Here is a 21,956-nt window from a genome sequence, read left to right on the forward strand (position 1 = left end):
TCTAAAATTTCTAAAAATTTTAGAAAATGTTAGGAAATATCTAAAATTTTTATAAAAGTATTTTGATTATATGTATGATCATTATCTAAGATAAGTTTAGCAAAATTAAAATTTTTAGGTTTGTTATTTTTAATACTATTAATGTGTTTTTTTTGCGCATTTTGGAAGATTTACGGTTGGCATACCGATATACGAGGGTAAGTCAATTATTACCCGCAATTTAGTTATATTTTTGTTTATGCTGGTAGTACTGTCGTATTGCGTAGATGACGCATGCGTTGTTTAATTGTTGTTATGTCTGTGCGATTGCTGCTGCTAGGTTAGTTCCATTAACCCACCGGGTTGGTCTAGTGGTTAACGCGTCTTCTCAAATCAGCTGATTTGGAAGTCGAGAGTTACAGCGTTCAAGTCCTAGTAAAGCCGGTTATTTTTACACGGATTTGAATATTAGATCGTGGATACCGGTGTTCTTTGGTGGTTGGGTTTCAATTAACCGCACATCTCAGGAACGGTCGAACTGAGAATGTACAAGACTACACTTCATTTACACTCGTACATATCATCCTCATTCACCTTCTGAAGAATTATCTAAACGGTAGTTACCGGAGGCTAAACAGGAAAAAAGAAAGAAGGTTAGTTCCATTATCGCTGCCCTGCCGTTAACCATGGCTGCTCCGCTTTCTGTTTGCACCAAAGAAGAGATCCGTTTTTTGTGATCGGAAGGTGTATCAGGGGTCGAAATTCATCGAAAACTTTCGGTACAGTACGGGAACAGTGTGTTACCGCAACGGAGTGTTTACCGATAGATTAAAAAATTCAAAAATGGTCGCACAAGTTTTACGCACGACAAAGGAGCCGGACGACCGTTTACCGCCACAAATGAGGAAAACATTCAGCGTGACGTGACATGGTTTTCATAGACAGACGAGTAACTATCGATGAAGTGGCACTTCGTCTGCAAATTAGTCGCAGTTCTGCCAACGAAATCATCCACAACAGACTTGGGTTTCATAAAGTTTGTGGAAGATTGTCCCAAAACGACTCACACAGTCGCATAAATAAACGCGCTTGGACATCTGCCAAAAACATTTGGATCGCTGTGGTAACGAACGGGACATCTTCTTAGACAGAATCATCACTGACGAAACATGGATCAATCATTACGAGCCGGAGAGTAAATGGCAGAGTATGGAATGAAAACATCCAAATTCGCCTTGCAAAAAAATGTTCAAGACCCGACAATCCGCAGGAAAACTGATGCTTACGGTTTTTTGGGACTCACAAGGCCCAGTACTGGAACATTATGAGGAAAAGGGCACGAAAATAAACAATGCGCGTTACAGGGAGATGCTTACTGCCAAGCTGAAGCCTGCAATTCGAAGCAAACACCGAGGACTGCTGTCGAAAGGTGTTGTGTTGTTGCACGACAATGCCCGTCCACATACTGCTGCCCATACTGCTGAAACGCTCCAGAAACTCAACTTAGAAGTTCTGGCTCGTCCTCCGTATAGTCCTGATCTTGCCCCTTCTAACTACCACTTGTTTGGTCCACTCAAAGAGGCATTATGGGGCTGTCGATTTACCTCGGATGAAAATAATGTACGTGTAAGTTTCCTATTTGTATTGCAATAAAATTTATAACTACATTGCGGATAATAATTGACTTACCTTCGTATATCATATCACAATCTTAACAACTTAGACTATAATACACCTTGTTTATTAAAATTAGAATCATTATTATTTAATTTTTTATTGTAGTTATTATTAATATATTTAATTAATTTATTATTTATAATATAAGCCACTGTTATGTTAATTTTTTTTTGTCAAATTTTTCAATTTTTTGACTAAATGGCTTGTATTAATTTTTTTATACATATTTTTACATTTTATTCTAGTGATAATTTTATACTGTTTAAAGTATCAATTTTATTATTTATTGTTGAATATATATAATTTATTTATTGTATTAGTACGGTAATATTTTTAATTATTTCAATTTCTTTATTTAGAGAAATTTTATCATATTTTGAATAATGTAGAGCTCTGTATAATAGCGCATTAAAAACAGCCATCTTTTGCGATCATGGATGAAATGAATTGTAAGTAATTGTTTCGTTGTTTGAAGAAGGTTTACGAAATTTTTCTAATTTTATTTTATTGTTATATATTTTTACGTCTAAAAAATTTTAACAATCATAATTTTCTGTTTTCGTCGTGAATTTTACGTTATCAATTTTTATTAAATTTATTTAATATTGTATCAGATTCATTTTGATCGTTTTCATTTTAAATAACAATGGTATTATCAACATAAAGTTTTTTATAAAATAATGCTATGTTGAGTTAAGATTTTTTTTATAGCAGTATCTTCTAAAAATTGCTGGTATATTTTCGAAATAATTGCTGATAAAAAAGGTTCACTCCCGTTGCTAAACCTAATGGTTGCTTGTAAAATTGATTATTAAAAGTGAAAAACTACATTCTCAACATAATTTAATCATATCAATTAATTAGTTTGTATATTTAAATCTATATTGTTTTTTAATGATTGTTTAATATTTATTTATATCTATGTTTGAATACACGTTACAAATATCTAAAGATATAATTTTTGTATTGTTATTTATATCAATTTCACGTAAGGATTTATAATATTATAACCATTTTTAAAGTGTATGTGTTGTTTAATTTTATTAAATTTTTTAACCTACTTGGTAAAATGTTTTTAAAAAGTATGTTGTTAAATCAATTAACGGCCTTGCTGTATAGATTTTATGTATTTTAGGTAAAGTTTTCATACTAGGGGCATATGTATTAATATTTTTTTAAATTTAATTTTTAATTTATCATCAGGTAAAATACATTTAGATTAATTAATTAAAGATTACTTTTCCTGATTGAGTAAATCATTGAGGAAAAGTTGGATGTTTCCAAAGCTCATGTGATTGAAGACTAGCTAATGCGGGATCGACTAAGGAATCGATTAAAAACTTATTTTATAAATTCGACGAAAAATTACAGGAAAAAATATTTAATTCAGTGATTAAATAATGTGACATATTCATAACGGCAGGAAGACAAGGAGCTTTTAGTATTTCCCGTGATATGTATTAATAAAACATTTTTTGAAAACCTTTTTTTGATTAATTTTTTTCTTAATAATAATTGAGAGAATTGAATTATCAGTCCATCCAATAATTTTATTATTAATTAAAACTAAAAATAAAAGACGTCATATAAACCATAAAAAATTATTCTATTCCAGTTGTTATAACTACACTAGGTTATATATACATCAAGTATAAAACAATATTTATACATTTACGACAAAGGCCTTCAGTAGTTGTGAACTTATGTCAAAATGTGCGTGATTGATAAAGCAGAGTATTGTTAATTCAAAGGTTAAAGTTATAATACTAATGGAGCAATCCTGTTTCTGCAACATACTGACAGTTAAAATAATATACTGAACAGATCAAAGCTCTATATATATATATATATATATATATATATATATATATATATATATATATATATATATATATATACATACGTGATGTTTTCAACTACGCTAAAAAAAAGTGATTAAAAAAAAAAGAAGATATTTTCATCAGAAAGAAAGAATTTACTTTCATAGAAGTTTTATTTAACAATAATTTACACGTTAATATTTTAATATTTTTTTTTTACTATTATTTTAAACGTTTAGTTTTAAACATGAATTAAAAAAAAAATCAATATTCCTATTATTTGAGAAAAAACGAACCTTGATATGAAAAGAAAATGGAAAATGAGAAGCACATTTATACAATAGAATCTCTCTTGAAAACACAATGCTTTAAAAGCTTAAGTTTTATAATAACTACTTTATTCTCCCTAGTGATATAAATGAAAACAGTAAAACCACCTAACTTTTTAAATAGTCCTTTTAAAGGACTGTACACTTAAATGTACTTTTTAAATACAGTCGTCAAATAATTGTCATTATAAAAAGAAATAAATAAACGAACTGTGTTCTGCATGATTTTTTCATTTTAATTATTTTAAACCGAAACTTAATAGTAAATCGATTATCCGGACTACACAATGGATGCTACGTTATAAAAAAATCAGTCGGATAAAACATTTTAAAAATAATATACCTTTAATATGTAATCTATTATTAAATGATAGCGGATTTTTTCCTTTGAATTTTTAATGGTTAAGCAAATTAATAAAACTAATATATAGAATGAATAACAGAGAACATGATTATTAGCTATATTATACAGAGTGTCCCATTTCAAATAGATAAATTTTATTTAACTGTCTCCCAAAATATTACACATATTGACATGAAACAGAAATTAAATTAAAGCCTATCTTATCAAGTTATAAGAAAAAATCACATTACATCACTTCCGCATGTACCACACCAGTTGCACGAAGAATATCCAAACGACAGGCGATTTCATGCCGTGTTCGTTATGATAGCCAGAAATGTTGCGGTGATTGAAATGACATTTAAAATGTTCTCACGCAGCTCCTGGATATTTGCTACTTTTTTCGTATACATCCTGTCTTTGACAAAACCCCAGAAGAAGAAGAAGAAGTACGTCCAGAGGGGGCGATGTGGGTGGCCAGGGAATTGAATCACCTGTTCCAATCCACGTATCAAGAAACACCTAATCCAGCCTTTCCCTTACCACAAGGAATCAATGCGGGGAATCCCATCTTGCTGGAAGACGATGTCTAGGCTCACTTTGTGAGCCTAAACTGCTCCAACATGTCAAGGACTCTCCTGGTAGGTGGATTCGGAATGCCATTTCAACCATCACAACAAAAATACTTCAACGAACTTGGCAACAAAATGACATATCGGCTGGATTACTTCTTAACTGGTGAGGAACAGGTGGAATGATGTTTACTTTCTTGTACGAAGTAAAGGAAGGCAGTAAAAGAAGGATCGCGAAAAATTTCGGTTTTCACATTTCAACAGAAGAGTCCATTTTGAACATTCCTGAATCAATTTTGACTAGTCTCGGCGTGACGTCTGTACGTACGTATGTACATGTATCTCGCATAACTCAAAAACTATTAGCCGTAGGATGTTGACATTTTTTATTTAGGACTGTTGTAAGATCTAGTTGTGCACCTTCCCTTTTGATTACAAACGACTGGACCAAAAGTGTAAAAAAGCCCAAAATCCAAAAAAATTTGGATTTTGGACCTTTTCTTAACTGCAGTAATCAGCCCTCACTGAGAGCTTTTAAACCAAATATCATAAGTGGTACTTATTTTCATTGGTTCCAGAGTTAGAGCCAAATAAAAGTTTAATGAAATATTGAATTTTACAAACACATCGATTTAAATCCGACTTACCTCCTTTTTTTTAATTTTTTTTTTTTAAATTTAAATACATTGATTTATTAATAATTATTAACTTCTGATTGTAAAACAAATTCTACGATAATAAATAATTCAATAATAACAATTAAAAAAAAATATGAGAAAATATCAGAAGTTATTAATAAAATAAAATTTTATGATTTACATTTTTAAAAAAATGTGTATATATAATTTAATTAGGCGTACAAGGAAGTCATTTGGTGTGACATCAGAATTTTTTATCAAATTTTTAACTGCATGCGGTGAGGAACAGGCGTATTTCGAAACTTTTCAGAAAACTTGTGTTTCACTAAATCAGTATAATTGTCACCTTCACGAAATATGTGTTTAACGAGACAAATGCGTTCCTCTACTGAAAGAACCATTACATTTCTCACAACTATTGATTCCGATAAACGAAACGAAATTAAGCAGATTTAATCACAAATCAACAACAGATGTTCTGATTTACTGAGCAACGCCTAACAAATCCACAGGACAAACAGCCTAACGCCGAAATAACAGAATACTTCACATAATTCTAAAGCATACTACACAGCGACTTTCCGAACGTACTGTAGTTTTAATGAGAGAAGTATACGTAACACTACATGAAAGCTGTGGACCTAAAAAGAAATTTTATTAGACAGCTGTCCCGCATTCCCATCTACGCGAAGACATTCTGCTTTAAATACATAAATATTTAAGCAATTACTGATTGAATAAAATCCTAACCAAAAAGGATATTAAAATCGAGGAAAAATTTCCTATCATTAGCAAACGTTTGAATCATTGTTGAATTATATACACGAAGAAGAAACAGTTGCAGGCCAACATCTTCGGTGGAAACTTTTTAATCATATCAGAACAAGTACATCTCCAGTTGCTATTTATTTTGAGTGCAGAAAATGAGGAATTTCGGAACATAAAATCTTGTCAAAACTACCCAAAACAACTTGTCGAAACCTATCTACATACTCGCATGAAAGTAGTATGTAACTCACCAAAACAAACAATATTGATATCAACGAGTAAGTTTTGATAAATTCTGAACATAATTGAACACTAAAAATGTAAAATAATTTAATTAATAAATTATGTTTCTTAATTATTTTAATGAGTTAGTTATGACAATGATTTTGGGTAAAATGCTAAAGAGTAAAGAAATGCAAAAAGATTACTGTCAACTTGTCTCTGAAGAAAAAGAAAAAGACTTGTATCTGAAGGTCGACTTGTTAACAAGGTTTGTCTATTAAGAACAGAATGGATGGGAAGAATAAGATTCTATTTATTATTTATTTTTTAAACCGATTGTGTAATCTTTAGCATTTAAACGATGAGTAACTAAAATTATTGCCCATTTAAAATTTTTTTTAAAGAAAAAATAAATTTTAAGAGGTATATTTCGCAACCCATTTCATTTATTATTATTATTGAGAGAATTTTGCATTAAAATTATATATTTTAAAAGATTTTTCGAATTATTTTTTTTCTTTGCTAAGATCGTCTTTTTTTTCTATTTTCAAAATTCACTACATGAATATAGAGTGTATCTGAAACGCATCAACATATGGTTTAATTATGACAAAGCTAAGAAAAGTAGATAATTGCACTCGATAAAAAAAAATTCGAATTGTTTATAAATAAGTTTTAACAAATTAAGGTTTTTCTGAAAATAAAACTTTACGAATATTTTCTAAAGATTTGCAATTGCAGTATATATTATTTATTAAGTCTTATTTATCATTTTATTTTAAAAAATATAACATATATATATGTATTTAAATGTAGGTATATTTTTAGATGATTATTTTATTAATTGAATTAAAAAAAGAAGATATTTTATACACTTTAAATAAAATATTATCCAATTATCTAACTACAATCTGGCAGAGGTCAGTCTGGAAAACCGGCATCCTACTGTTAATATGTTAAACATGTATATATTTTATTGTAACGCCTTCCAGCGACGTAGTGGATATATGTAAGAAGTTTTTTCTTTATATAAATGAAAAAAAAAAAAACTACATATAGGTTTGGTTAAATCCGCTTTAATCCGTATAGCCTCCCTCCATAACATAAATATTGACCTCCTTACCAAAGCTGTGCAAACCCAGGGTGAACATAACCACCTATATAGCAAGAAAAATCTGATGTGAACATCACATGAGTTCTTTGTACGCCTATTAAATTATATATACACATTTTTTACTGCACTTCATTTAAACTTATTTCATTTGAAAGCGAGATACGATTCTCCAATTCTTTGATAATGTGGGCAATTAGACAATGTTAGTATTACTTTTTATTAACATCAAATATTTATAGAAAAAGTTATTACTCGTATTATTAGATCAGTATTATCCGTATCTTCGTGAGTTGCTGATTAACAAAGGTTTCAGATTTCTGGTGTATCGTATAAGCAAAAGTTAATAATAACTATTTCGTTTAGTAAATTCCTGTATAGTGGTTACAAATATTAATTTTGATCTTACGGTATAAAATATTAAGTTTTTATTATTAGACTATTTGGTGAATAATCAAAAATGAAAAAGAAACACACAGGAAAAAAAAGATAACATGAAGAAATATATCTCAAAAACGACAAGAAGATGAATATTAAGGGGAAGAAATTGTTAAAACCAAACAAAGAATAAAAAGATTAAAAGAGGATGATGAATATAAAAAGAGAGAAAATTTGAAAACTAGAGAACGTGTACAAAAATTAAAATCAGAAGAATTATATCAAACCAAAGAGTGATTAAATGATTGGCAACAAAAAATAAATAAACGAAATGATGATCAACTCTCGACTTAGGAAGAATATTGTCCGACAATACCAGAGGAGTAATGAACTAAAAAACAAGAACTTTTTGCAATTTATTATACTGGGCATGTATGCCTCAGTGTATGTTGTTCTTGTGAGGCTCTATTTTTCAGTCACTCTGTAATAAAATTTAATGTAGATAAAATTAAACAACAATTTCAAAATAATGAAGTAAAATTAAACAGAAATTAAACTAGAAAATCAAAAAAATAATACGATTCTAAATTATAATTTTCAATTAATATTAAATAATGAGATGTTTTAACAAATCTAATACATATACACATATGTAATAATACCTATTAAATTTCATGTACACATCTTTAAAAGTACATAAAATTTTATTTCACTAATAACTTCTGATTTTTTTTATGTTTTTTTTTATTGTTATTATTGAATAATTATTTATTGTATTTTTTTTTTAACAATCACGGGTTAATAATTATTAAATCAACATATTTAAATTAAAAAAAAAAAAAAAAAAAAAAAAAAAAAACAGAAAAGATGAAGTCCGATTTGAACCGATGTGTCGTCCTTTAATATCCAAATACTTCATTATCAAAATTTTTATTTTAATTTCGATGGCAATCAAAAAGGGGAAGTGCACAACTAGATGCACAACAGTCCTAAATCCAAAATTTCAACATCCTACGGCTAATCGTTTTTGAGTTATGCGAAATACGTACGTACATACAGATGTCACCTCGAAATAAGTCAAAATGGATTCAGGTATGGTCAAAATGGATATTTCCGTTGAAATCTGAAAACTGAAATGTTTCGCGATCACAATACTTTCTTTACTTCGTACAAGGAAATAAAAAGAACCAAAAAAATATGATACATTTGTATATATTTACTCTAAATCAATGAAACAAAGAATAAAATAGATTGATAAAAATAAAAATTACCTTCATATTTTAAATTTTAGGGCAGTACATCCGTAAAATATGCTACCGATTTCAAATTCAGGGTACTGATATACGTAAATACTGAAGTAAAAAAAAGTCTTTTAGTAAATGACTATTAATACAGAATAATTAATTTCAAAATTATTTTTTCATTTTATAAATAAATATATATGCTTATGGGTATTACATATAACTGAATAATTAAGTAATAAAAAAAAGAAAAAACAAACAAGTAAGATGATAATAAATAATTTGACTGTAAAATAAAATTTTAGACTTTTTATTTCTATGAATACAAAATGAAAATTAATTTCATAACATAGCTTTTCGGAAGTATTGTGATCACGAAAAATTTCGGTTTTCAGATTTCAACGGAAATATCCATTTTGACCATCCCTGAATCCATTTTGACTTATTTCGAGGTGACATCTGTATATACGTACGTATTTCGCATAACTCAAAAACGATTAGCCGTAGGATGTTGAAATTTTGGATTTAGGACTGTTGTGCATCTAGTTGTGCACTTCCCCTTTTAGTTGCAATCGATTGGATCAAAAGTGTCCAAAAAAGCCCAAAATCTAAAAAATTTGGAATTTGGACTTTTTCTTAACTGCAGTAATAAGCCCTCATTGAAAGCGTTTCAACGATATATCATAACTGTACTTCTTTTTATTGGTTCCAGAGTTGTAGCTTAATAAAATTTTAATTAATAAATTATTTGGATCTTACAGGGAGAAAGCACATCGGTTCGAATCAGATTTCATCTCTATCTTTATTTTATTTCTTTTTTTTTAATTTAAATATATTGATTTATTAATAATTATTAACCCTTGATTGTAAAAAGAAAATTACAATAAATAATAATTCAATAATAACAATAAAAAAATATCAGGAATTATTAATAAAATAACATTTTATGTACTTTTAAAAATTTGTATATCTAATTTAATAGGCGTACAAGGAAGTCATGTGGTGTTCACATCAATTTTTTTTCTTATAATTTGTTTTTATATACAGGTGTATCACAAAGTTTTACCGGGACTTTCAAAGTCGTGAAAATGTGATTTTTTTTAACTTTTCTATGTTTTATTCAATTTATTTTACACCATTTTGTTTAAAATTAAATTTTCTACAATTTTTTTTTAATAGTTATATGCGTTTACTACCGATTTAACAAAATTATTGGTCAAATAAAAAAAAGCGTTTTTATCTCATTTATTGGTTTTCACCCCAGATTTCTCAAAAGCTGTTACAGATACGGTTCTCGGACCTATTTTATTCAATTTTTTCAGGTCAAAAACCACAAGAAATTACAAATTTTTTCCTTAATTAACGTCCTAAAAATTTCAGTCCAACCTTATTTTACCAGGGTAGCTGAAATCCGAGCGAAATCTTTTACTAGTCGCAACTCGCAAACAAAATAGTCTATGAAATAAATTTTTATGAACGTTTTCCATTAATTTAATGAGTAGAATAGGTTATGAAAATCCTGGGAGAACTTAGTGATATCTATTTATATAATTCATCTTATACTGAACAGATCTATATTTACTAACCTTAATAAATAGAACTTTTATTCTGATCGGTAGAAGATAATTCGTCACATAGATATCGTCAGAAATGTGTAGATATGCTATACCAAGGAAAAAGACAAAATGACTTGAAGGAAACCGTGGTAAAATCTTTAGTTTACCTTTCAGACAAATATTTATTATTTTTATGTGAAATTTAATCACGCATTAATGTTTTAATTAATTTTGTACTATATATTGTACACTACATTAAATTTTCTGACGTATCCCAGAATCCTTCGAAGTACATAATAACTTTGTATTATTCCATGGACAAGCCACTTAACTATTCTTGACATGATCTTATAACTTCTCACCAATTATGAATATAATATTTGATTTGAATTGTCATTTAGATACAGAGTTCAATTTTTAATCTTTTTAAAGGTACATATCTTTTTTATAAATACTTATAAAAACTATCACGTAAAACTATCATTAAGGATAATTTTTTTTGTTTATTTTGTATAAAACTTAAGATTCAATAACGTTTTCTGATTGCTACAGTTGAATTTTTGTAATTTAAAATAAATAAAAATGTAGATTAACTTTTCCCATGATTGTTAAAAAGATAATACGGTTAAATATTTCTAATTCAAATAATTAATGGAAAAAAAAGAAAAAATTGTAAATTTTTATAAAAACATTTACAACAATGAGCAGTTAATTGTTTTTTTCCTTTCAGATCAGGTATAGATAAAAGGAGATGATCAAGGTTGAAAGACAATTGTGTTTGACTTCCGTGATGTCCAGTTGTACAGAATCAACAGAAGTGAGAAAGAATAAAAGAAAGAGAGAAAACTGGTTTTGAAAACGACCAAACAACTTTTATTATAAAAAAAAAAAAAAAAACAACCACTAGTGTGTGTATATTTATATACTTGAATGCCTTTATCAGAAAATTATCGCTGGTTCGGCCCTTGGGGCCATCCATCCATCCGTTGGATGGATGAATAGGTTTTAATGGCCCTACCGTCCAGCATGTTCCAGATGCCAGTTCTCCCGCTAAAGAAACACAACACACATATTCATAAAGTCTTGGTTGCGCGTACGTTAGTTTGAATCTGTAATTAAATTTTATTCCCACATAAACTCTTCAATTCATTATAATAATTGTTAAGAAAAATATTTTATTTAAATTTTAACATTGCTTAAGTAAAAAAACAAAAGAAAAAAATATATACAAAATAAATGAGCGTAAGGTATTTTGAGATAAGCGTAAAAGACAAAAGAGAGAATATTTTTTTATTAAAAAAATTAAAATTGACGTCGTTTGTTTGGATGGAATAAAAAATGAATTTAAAGGAATGCTGAATAATATTATTAATTGTTGAAAGATAAAATAAAAATCCAAAAAAATTACAATGAAATTGTAAATCGTACGGTAAGTCTCGCAGATACAAAATGATACTGGTATCAAACAAGGTAAGACACTACATTTCTATTATCAAAATCTGTTATTAATTTAGAATTTTATTTTTTAAAAAAATACACGTTAAATCTATATATATAATAAAAGCTTTTAAAAATGAATGTTTGTCTGTCTGTATCTCTCTTATATCTTCCTAAACCGTTCATCCGATTGCGATGAAACTTTGGCGAGTCGTTTTGCACACGCCCCCGAAGGTTTCTAAATTAGTTTGGACCCGCTAGATGGCGCTGGGGTTAAGATATTTCGAAAAATGGTATTTATGGTTCGATTTGGCTCAATTTCAGAATATATATTAGATACGTGAAAAGAAAAATTTTTGCAAAAACTATACCCACTAGGTGGCGCCGGTGTCAAGATATTTACGGTGTCGCAATCATACAATAAGCCCTACAACAGACATACAAAAAGACAAACAAACGTTTACATTTTATGTGTATATATACATATATTTTTTTTGTTTGTTCAAAATCTTAAATCTCCGAAAGTTTTTCACCGATTGCTTTGAAATTTAGACAACGTTGAATTCGAATACGCGCGTGTTTATATATACCTACTATTTATATACCTAAGATGTCTTTTAATTATTGTTTATTATCTATTATTGTATATCTATTGTCTATTACATATATTTAAAATGTATTTCTTTTAAACAAAATTCTAAATTAATAACAGATTTTTGATAATAGAAATTTATTGTTTTACCTTTTTTGATATCAGTATCACTTTTTTAAATACAGTTTTATTTGTATTACACACAAGTTTTTTTTTTTTGATCGGAAGAAATATCTGCGAGATTCTTACCTACAGTTAACAATTTCATTGTAATTTTTTTTGGCTCTCACTACGTTTTGTTAGATTATTCTTTTTTTTTTATGAATTATTGATTGTTATTTTAAGGATTTATTATTAAAATTTATTGCCTTTCTAGAACAAACAAATATAAATTTTTTTAAAATTTCTTTGCCAATTTTTGTTGTCGATAGTTATATTACTCACTTCACACCATTTTTTTCCTTTTTTAATTAAACTAGTATAATGACCTTCACAAATCGAAGATCCGTAATGTAATATTGCACTTAGTACTTTGTAAGTGTAACCCTCGATTTTTATCGTATCCGTGAACACACTTTTTATATTGTTATTATTAAATTAACTTTTTTATATTTCTCCATCAATTAGTTCAAATAGTTCTAATTGTAGAATAAAGATTTTACCGATTGAATTTATTTCTGTTTTATGCGACAAATCTTTGTTGCCACGTTTGCAACACTCTCCTACTCTTCGTGCTTTTTTGTGTTTTATAGCAGCTCTTGTAAACTAATACTTTTTTTTTAATGAAGTGATGCGAATTAAAAAAATTGTTTCATCTTCATATGACATTTACATAAGAGCATTTACTATTAAAACAAGCTGTAGTATAGTTTCTTTTAGATTTTATTTCAAGTACATTGTCAAGTGTTTGTACGCTACCTAGTATTATCAAGTACTGCCACCTAGCGGCGCGATTCGTAAACCCACCTTTTTGAGGAAATGTGACATATTTGAGACCCGCGGTTCATTAAATGGAAGAAAAAATGTTGTTTGATAACAATATTCGAGGTATTTTTTGAAAGTATTTTTTATTACAAATCTAAATGAACTGAAATATAATGTTTTCATACTTATTTTTTAATTTTATTCCAATTTTCATTTTACTTACGTCATGTTTAGAACTGTAAACATAGTTCTTTGACTTTGCCGTGCCGCCCAGTTCTATGGACTCTTAGCGGCGAAATCCTTACAAACTTCTTGAACTAGCATTACTCTTCGTCGCGGTTTCGCTCGCTCTATATGCGTAAACAACTTCAAAAATTTTAAATCAATTTTTTCTTATTATGTGTAGGCTGTTGCTTTCAGATTTATCGCTATTCACAAACTACCTGACAAATTAAATTATTTGTATAAAGGTTGTGTTCCTAAAATAAAATTTTTAATGAAATCAGGAGAACATTCAAGAACTACTTTGCCCTCGGCAAAGCAAAGTCCACGAGTTTCATTATGCCATTTTATTTTGGCATTACAGTTTTTACATATTTTAATCATTTTTGGCAATTTGATTATCTTTCAAATTAAGATAATCAGTTTCAGGGTGATAATCAAAAGCTGAATTGAAACCTAACATATTTTTTGAAGGTTGAACACGATTTTCAGCCGAACTTTTATGTTGCCCTTCAAGTTTTTGAGAACACTCTGGGGTAGATTCATGTTCTCTACGAAACTTTTGTCGTTATGAAAATATTATTATCAGACTGAAAGTGGAATCTATATCGATTATATGTACTGCTTAACCTGGTTGGTTGAACTTCTTAGTTCAGTATATAAAAATCTACAGTACTACTTTGCTTGTGTGAGGATGAATTCTCGTGGGTGGCCGCCAGATTTATTAAACAATCTATTAACAATTTATTAAACAATCTTTCTACTAGTGAACAATAAATAACCCCCACGGCTCAATGAGTTGTATGTGATATGAATGACATGTAAATGAGGTGTAGTTTTGTACAGACTCAGGCCGACCGTACCTGATGTGTGGTTAACTGAGCCCCAACCAACAAATTATATTGGTATCCACTGTTTATTATTCAAATCTCTACAAAAGCAACTAATTCTTACCTCAGAATCTTTGACTTCGAAAATCAGCAGTTAAATAATTGATTTGCGACGACGAGTTAACCAGTAGACCAGCTCGGTGGACTATTTTACTCAGATTCAAGTTTTCAACAAGTTTCGTTTAAACTATTTTTTGTTTATTACCCATTTAAAATAGGTATTCCACTAAAGATGGACGAAGCAGGAGCGATATAAAATACCGAATAGCACGAGCGAAACCGGCCTTCTGTCAGAAATATAATTTGTTTACATCAAAAATTAATTTAAAAGTCAGAAAAAGATTTTTGAAAGTATATGTTTGGAGTGTAGCTTCATATGGAACTGAAACTTGGACGATCGGAGTACCTGAGAAGGAAAGATTAGAAGCTTTTGAAATGCGGTGCTCAGGAGAATATTAAAACTCAGATGGATGGATGGATAAAGTGACAAATGAAGAGGTGTTCGGGCAAATTGATGAAGTTGGAAAAATATAGTTAAAAGAAGAGGTAGACTTATAGGCCACATATTAAGGCATTCTGGAATAATCGCTTTAATATTGGAGGGACAGGTAGAAGGAAAAAATTATGCAGGCAGGCAACGTTTGCAATATGTAAAATTAATTGTTAGGATGTAGGATGTAGGGCGGGGTATATCGAAATAAAGACTAGCACTATCTAGAGAGTCTTGGAGAGCTGCATCAAACCATTCAAATGACTGAAGGCTAAAAAAAAAAAAAAAAAAAAAAAAAAAAAAAAAAAAAAAAAAAAAAAACAATTTAAGCAAATTATTTTACGCCAAACATAAAATAGTGATCCCAATATTTTGTTTTTATCCTTGATTTCTCGAAAACTAATAAAAATACAGTTCTGGGAAGTATATATATATATTTTTTTTTTTTTCTGGTCAGATCTCATACACAGCCACTATATTTACTCCTTAATTTCTATCCCAAGAATTACAGTCTTGTATAATTTTACTGATAGTTTAGAAATCAGAGCGAATTCTTTCGCCAGCCGTTACTTGCTTCCGAACATATGATCATATGAACATCTTTATTTATTTTCACCAGTAAAACATCTAAATTTGTTAGATTCTACGTGAATCACTTTGTATAAGGAATATTTTTATAAATTTGTGCTTTTATGATAAAAAAGATAAGTTTTCTTTAGTTTTAATAAATTTTTATAAACACAAATTTCATTAATCATGAAAAAATTAAATAGGAAAATAATTATCGTGTAAGATTACACCGTACTTCATTTTCTAGTATTTTTATTAAGTGACTTTTTAAGGTTCTAACTCATAGGAAAAGATATAATTAGATTAGTATTTAAAGTTATGTAAAACTCGATGTAAAGTTATTTTTAAGATAAATTGGAGAAGAATATCATTATAATTAATGAATGAATATTGTAAAAAGATCCTAGGCTAATGAACCGTAGATTAAAATATGTTTTTCGTAATTTTATAATAGATGATTGTATAAAGGGTAAAATTTATAAAAAAGAAATAAAAAATGAATCGGGTAATTAAGAACACAGAAAAATTATTTAAAATATGGAGGTACTATGTTTATTGACGTTAAAATATTTTCATTGAACAAAAAGTGGAAAATAGAATGAAACTAATCCAACACCTAATTATGACAAAAATGAAGAATTATACGAACCAGCAAAAAAAAAAAAATATAAAGCTAATATATAAAAAATCTTAATATTTAAATTTTAATCTTTTACTAAATAAATTTTACTTAATAATACCTACTTTCTAACCTTTCTGGTTGAGTATGTAGCATCTCGGCATTTCGTGTGGAGGTCCCGGTTTCGAAACTCGGTAAGGCATGATCATAACTGCTGTGCCCGCTGTTTCATAACAAAAAAAAAAAAAAAATAATTAAAAATAAATAAATCTACGGACAATGGATAAATCAAACAATAATAAATAAAATATATATGTATTCAGATTCATATATATACAGTATATATATATATATGTGTGTGTATATATATATAAAATCAATATTAACGATGAAAATAATCTTTTTAATAAAATTTTAACATTTAATATGAAGTACAGTATAACATCATTCTACTTAGTACATGAAACAGTAGGTAGCACCGACATGACTTTACATATATATATATTTATAAAATAATAACAAAAAATAATAACGAATTCAATATAACATGTTACATAGATGAATGTATGAATGAGGAATGCATGAAAGATTTACGTACGGATTTATAAACACATTTATATGCCATACGCGAATATAAAAGTCAAGTTTTTAAAATAAGCGAATTCAGTTCAATCCGTATTACTCCGTTGTTCGTATAAAGGAATAATAATAATAGTAAAAAATATTTTTAAAAAACATAGTAAGAATGGTTAGTTTGCTAACAAAATTTACAAATAACACGTAACATAAGTTGAATTCTAAATGAATTTCTTTTAACTGTAATTTCTTTTCTAAACAAATAATTATTATAAGGATTTATTAAATAAATTTATTATACTTCAGTTAATAAATTTACTTGATTTTTACGTATTTATGAATTCCCTTATGTATAAATTACATAATATATACATTGTAATTTATGAACTTCGAATCGATAATCCACAAATTATGAATCTTGCAATCCCTACATTTTAATTACAGAAATTTTCTTTAAATAAAAGTTAAAGAAAATGTAAAAAAAAAATGTAATTTACATTTCAATAACCTAATTTTTATACAAGAAAGTAACCTACCCTCAAGTGAAATAAAACGTTTTATCCTCCGCATTAATTTTCTTATTTTTATTTGAAGTTTTTCAACTTTTGATCTTTTTTTTTTGAATAAATTTTATTCATACAATATCTGTGTTTTTAAAAATTTAAATTATATTTTAAAAAAGCAAATATTTCCGCTTGAGTTACAGCAATGAATCACAAATAAAATGAAAGAATAACGCTTACAAGTTTTCCCTACAAGTAATCAATATGAATATTTTTCGTCACGCGGTACACATTCTACCGATAAGAGAGTTCATCCCGTACTTTAACCAGGATGTCTGGAGTAATGGAAGCATAGCCGCTTCATTAATCCTTACTTTAAATCGGATAGATCAGTAAGGAAGGCGCATACACAGAACCCTTTATAAAATTCCACAGGAAAATATCTCATGGGGTCAGATTGGATGACTATCAGAGGCCATCGCAAACCAGTTATCACAGACTCCATGAGAAAACACAGAGTACAGCCGGTGGGGAAAACACATTTTCCGATTCCATACACAGTTATTTCAATAAGGAGGCGCACCATCTTGCAGTTAAGGAAAGAGCCATCTACGCAGCACATCTAAATAACCAATTCCTGATACAATATTTCAGCAAAAAGAATAGCCTGTGAACTTGCGAGATCGGTTCGCACAGTGTAATCTATATGTTTTAAAGCGTAAACAGCTTTAACCGCTATGGACGCATTTGCAAGAGCTTCCTTAAAAGATTCCATGGCTGATCATCGTACGCAGGAAAGACTGCGTACACACATCCAACATTTTCTTCAGACACCCTCGATTGTCTTATACTCTTTCCTTTTCACAGGCATCGACATCGATTGAAACCGAACCATCGAAAAATGTTATTGGCACTCGGAGAATTATAATTAAACTTTTCACGGAATCCACGTTCAACATTCACATTTAGCAAACTGTAAAACATGGGACTTCAGGAGTCACCATTTTTGCTATTGGCGCTGTCAAGCGAATGAGTCTACGACTATACGCGCAACTAAAACTGTACTTTTTGATCTTTGATTCTTGCCTTAAATCTACAGTGTACACCTCATCTAAGAGATATTGCAATAAATTAAAACGCCAATACTGTTATTTGTACAACCGTTATAAATGAGTCAAAAAATCGAAATTTTTAGTAATGTTTTTGGGTCCAGTTTGACTCTCCATGAGTGAATGACGCTTTTTTTTGAGGATTTTGAGGTCACAGAGGACCGCTTTAGTCAACTCTGGTTCGTCTTTTCTTTTTATTTTTCTCCTTGATTGCTTCCCAATACTTCTTCATTCTGTCAAATCTTGCTTTTTTGTGTTCTTCTAAACAAACCCTCGTTGCTGTTTTCTTTTCTTTAATTTTAGATCTGGAGTTTGCTTATTTTAGTATTTTTATATTTGTTTCGTAAATCTTCCATTGTAATTTCTAGTTCTTGCATATCTTGTTTAATTTCGGTGATTCAAGTCGGTGTTTTGGACATTTTCCAGTGTTTCTCGACCGGTTTCCTGACGAGCCAGTTCGGTTTTGTTCTTATTATGTGTCCAAAGAAGGAGATTCTTTTCTTTCTAAATTAGTCTAGAGCTGCTTCTACGTCTTTATGTACCTCTTGGTTTGGTATGAGTCTCCATTCTCCCCCATCAATAAGTCGTCTTTTATTTATGCATGTTCTTAAAATTCTTCCTATTCATTGCATCTCTGCTGAGTAGGAAATGTAGGACTTAGTTTGAAGAGTGTTTCGCTTCCATATGATATTATAGGTCTGATTACAGTTTTATGTCCGAGTTTGGTATTTATTAAGATGCATCTTTTATTATATGTTATTTTGTGCATAACTGAGCTTTTATGTTCTTTCTTTCCAGTTTAGTTTTTTGATGACGCTTTTATTATAAGCTATAGTGTATGTATATATATATTTTTAATATATATATATATATATATATATATATATATATATATATATATATATTAAAAATATATTTTTTTAATATTTAATATTTTAATATAATTTTAATATATTTTAATATATATTTTTAATATTAAAAAAAAATAGTTAACAATTAAAAAATATTCTTTTTTTAAATTTTTCTCTAAACTTCGACTTTTGAATTTGACGACAGTTAAAGATTGGTAAGTAATTTATAGTTGTATGCTTTTAATTTTGTTCTGACTTTTAATTAGTATCTCCGGATTGGCTCAACATAAATTCTTCGAATTGGCTCAGAACATTTTTATATATTTTTTGTATTTAAAATTAAACAAAAAAGAAGAACAGTTTTCAATATTTATAATTTTTGTATTATGGAAGTAAAAAATTGAGCTTCAGTGCGATGAAAATACTAAGTTATTTAAAATTTCAAACTTTTATATCAATCAATCAATAAATGAAAAATATTAAAAGTATATATATATTTGAACTAAATTTGAACACAAATATTTGAACTAAATTTTTTTTTTTATTAATAGATTATTAGATATTTTTTTAGATATGAAGCAAAAACTGTTTAGAAATAATATTGAATATTTTCAGCTCTTAAAACTGATTGATATAAAAGTTTGAAATTTTAAATAACTTTAAAAAATTTAAAAAAAAAATTTTTTTAATTGTTAACTATGTTCTTTTTTTAATATTAACCAGTATACTCATTCGAATGCATGTACATCTTTCGGAAAATGTCTTCAACTTTTCTTTTTTCTTTAAATAAAAAAGGATCTTGAAACTTGAAACGTAAATTTTTGTTTAAAAACACCTAAACCTTTGGTGGATTGTTACTTTTGCATCATAACTACGCAGCATAAGCATAAATAGAACTATAACTATGAAAAAATTTAAAATGAAATAAATATGAAAAAAGAAGTTTCAAAAAACATAGTTAACAATTAAAAAATTAAAAACAAAAATTTTCTCTACACATCGAATTTTTGAATTTGGCGGCAATTAAAGTTTGGTAATTTATAGTTTTATGCTTTTAATTTTGTACTGACTTTAAAATTTTAAATATTTAAAGAACTATATGCTAGTCATTTTTAAAAAAAAATTATTTCCTTTTCGTAATCAATTTCATGATTTCTAACGATAATTATTTTAATAAAAAAAAAAAAAAAAAAAAAAAAATGTAAGACCGTAGTTTTGTTTATGAAACAATCTATAAAAATTAAATTATTTTAAAACCAACATTTATTCCAGTAATCGGCGCACAGTTTTTGCAAATTGACTTTTTAAATTTAGTATTTTATCAAATTCAATTTTACCTTTAGCACAAATTTTTATATTAATTTTAATTTGGTACTTGTACATTAAGCGGTACGCATGTTTATTTTACATATTATATATGTTAAGATAAATTTAATTAATCCGGTGATTATGCATAATTACCTGTGATTTTGATTAATCACTTCCACTGTTGGAGAATAACCAATATAATTTGTATATATGACGTTAATTAGATGAGGTTAGCAAAAGAAGTGAGGGTAGATTATGATAATAGAACCAGACACTAACCGCTTGCGGCCAAACATCTAAGCGCACTTGCAGGTTGTCATTCATTCGGTGATGACGCGTGCGGGACTGCTTAAGGTCTGCGCTTACCCGGCCTTTCTGCGAGTCCACTACTGTGTCCCGTGATGACGACAGCAGCATGTTCCGCGTAATGCCTTCATGGCGGGTACTGGGGCATGTCGTTTGTAGGGGGTGATTTTTTAGTGAGTCCCCGCTTAGTGAGTTTTTGGCGGGAAGCCTCACACACCCAGTAGTACGGGCTGCTAGGCGTCTGACAGCAGATTTTTCCTCCTGCCGCGAAAAGCAAAAAAAAAAAAAAAAAACAAACATAACCTAAGCTTGCTAATCTCCAATAATTAACAGTAATGTTTTGATTATTTAGATAATAAATTCAAACCCACCGGGTTGGTCTAGTGGTTAACGCGTCTTCCCAAATCAACTGATTTATAAGTCGAAAGTTACAGCGTTCAAGTCCAAGTAAAGCCAGATATTTTTACGTGGATTTGAATACTAGATCGTGGATACCGGTGTTCTTTGGTGGTTCGGTTTCAATTAACCACACATCTCAGGAACGGTCGAACTGAGAATGTACAAGACTACACTTCATTTACACTCATACAAATCATCCTCATTCATCCTCTGAAGAATTATCTAAACGGTAGTTATCGGAGGCTAAACAGGAAAAAGAAAAGAAAGATAATAAATTCAAGGTCCAGCAGATGGCTGGATCAGGACGTTCTGATGGCGCATTGAGGACCATCGAAGTTTGTGAGGTGGGTGCGCGATTCAGGGGAGGTATGCGTGGGGTGCATACCCGGACCCAGACTAGGCGATAGTGAAGGGAAGGGTAGCCCTTTTGGAGAGACGGGAGAGATGTCGTGATATCTCAATGATCCAAGAGGGACTCCGTCGGGAGATCAGCTTCAAGCGGCATTTTGGGGCGGGGGGGCTAGTC

The 21,956-nt window shown here is 29.1% G+C and overlaps 1 long non-coding RNA gene across 1 annotated transcript in view; it reads right to left on the reverse strand.

Moving 5' to 3' along the window:
* Window positions 1-16,606, reverse strand: part of LOC142330965 (uncharacterized) — a 286,079-nt gene extending 269,473 nt beyond the window's left edge. Inside the window, exon 1 of the long non-coding RNA XR_012757857.1 lies at window positions 16,504-16,606. This is a non-coding gene — a long non-coding RNA (uncharacterized LOC142330965). The remainder of the gene's footprint in view (window positions 1-16,503) is intronic.
* Window positions 16,607-21,956: the final 5,350 nt, after the last annotated feature.

This window comes from Lycorma delicatula, chromosome 10 (genome assembly GCF_047948215.1).
Source record: "Lycorma delicatula isolate Av1 chromosome 10, ASM4794821v1, whole genome shotgun sequence".
NCBI classification, from domain to species: domain Eukaryota; kingdom Metazoa; phylum Arthropoda; class Insecta; order Hemiptera; family Fulgoridae; genus Lycorma; species Lycorma delicatula.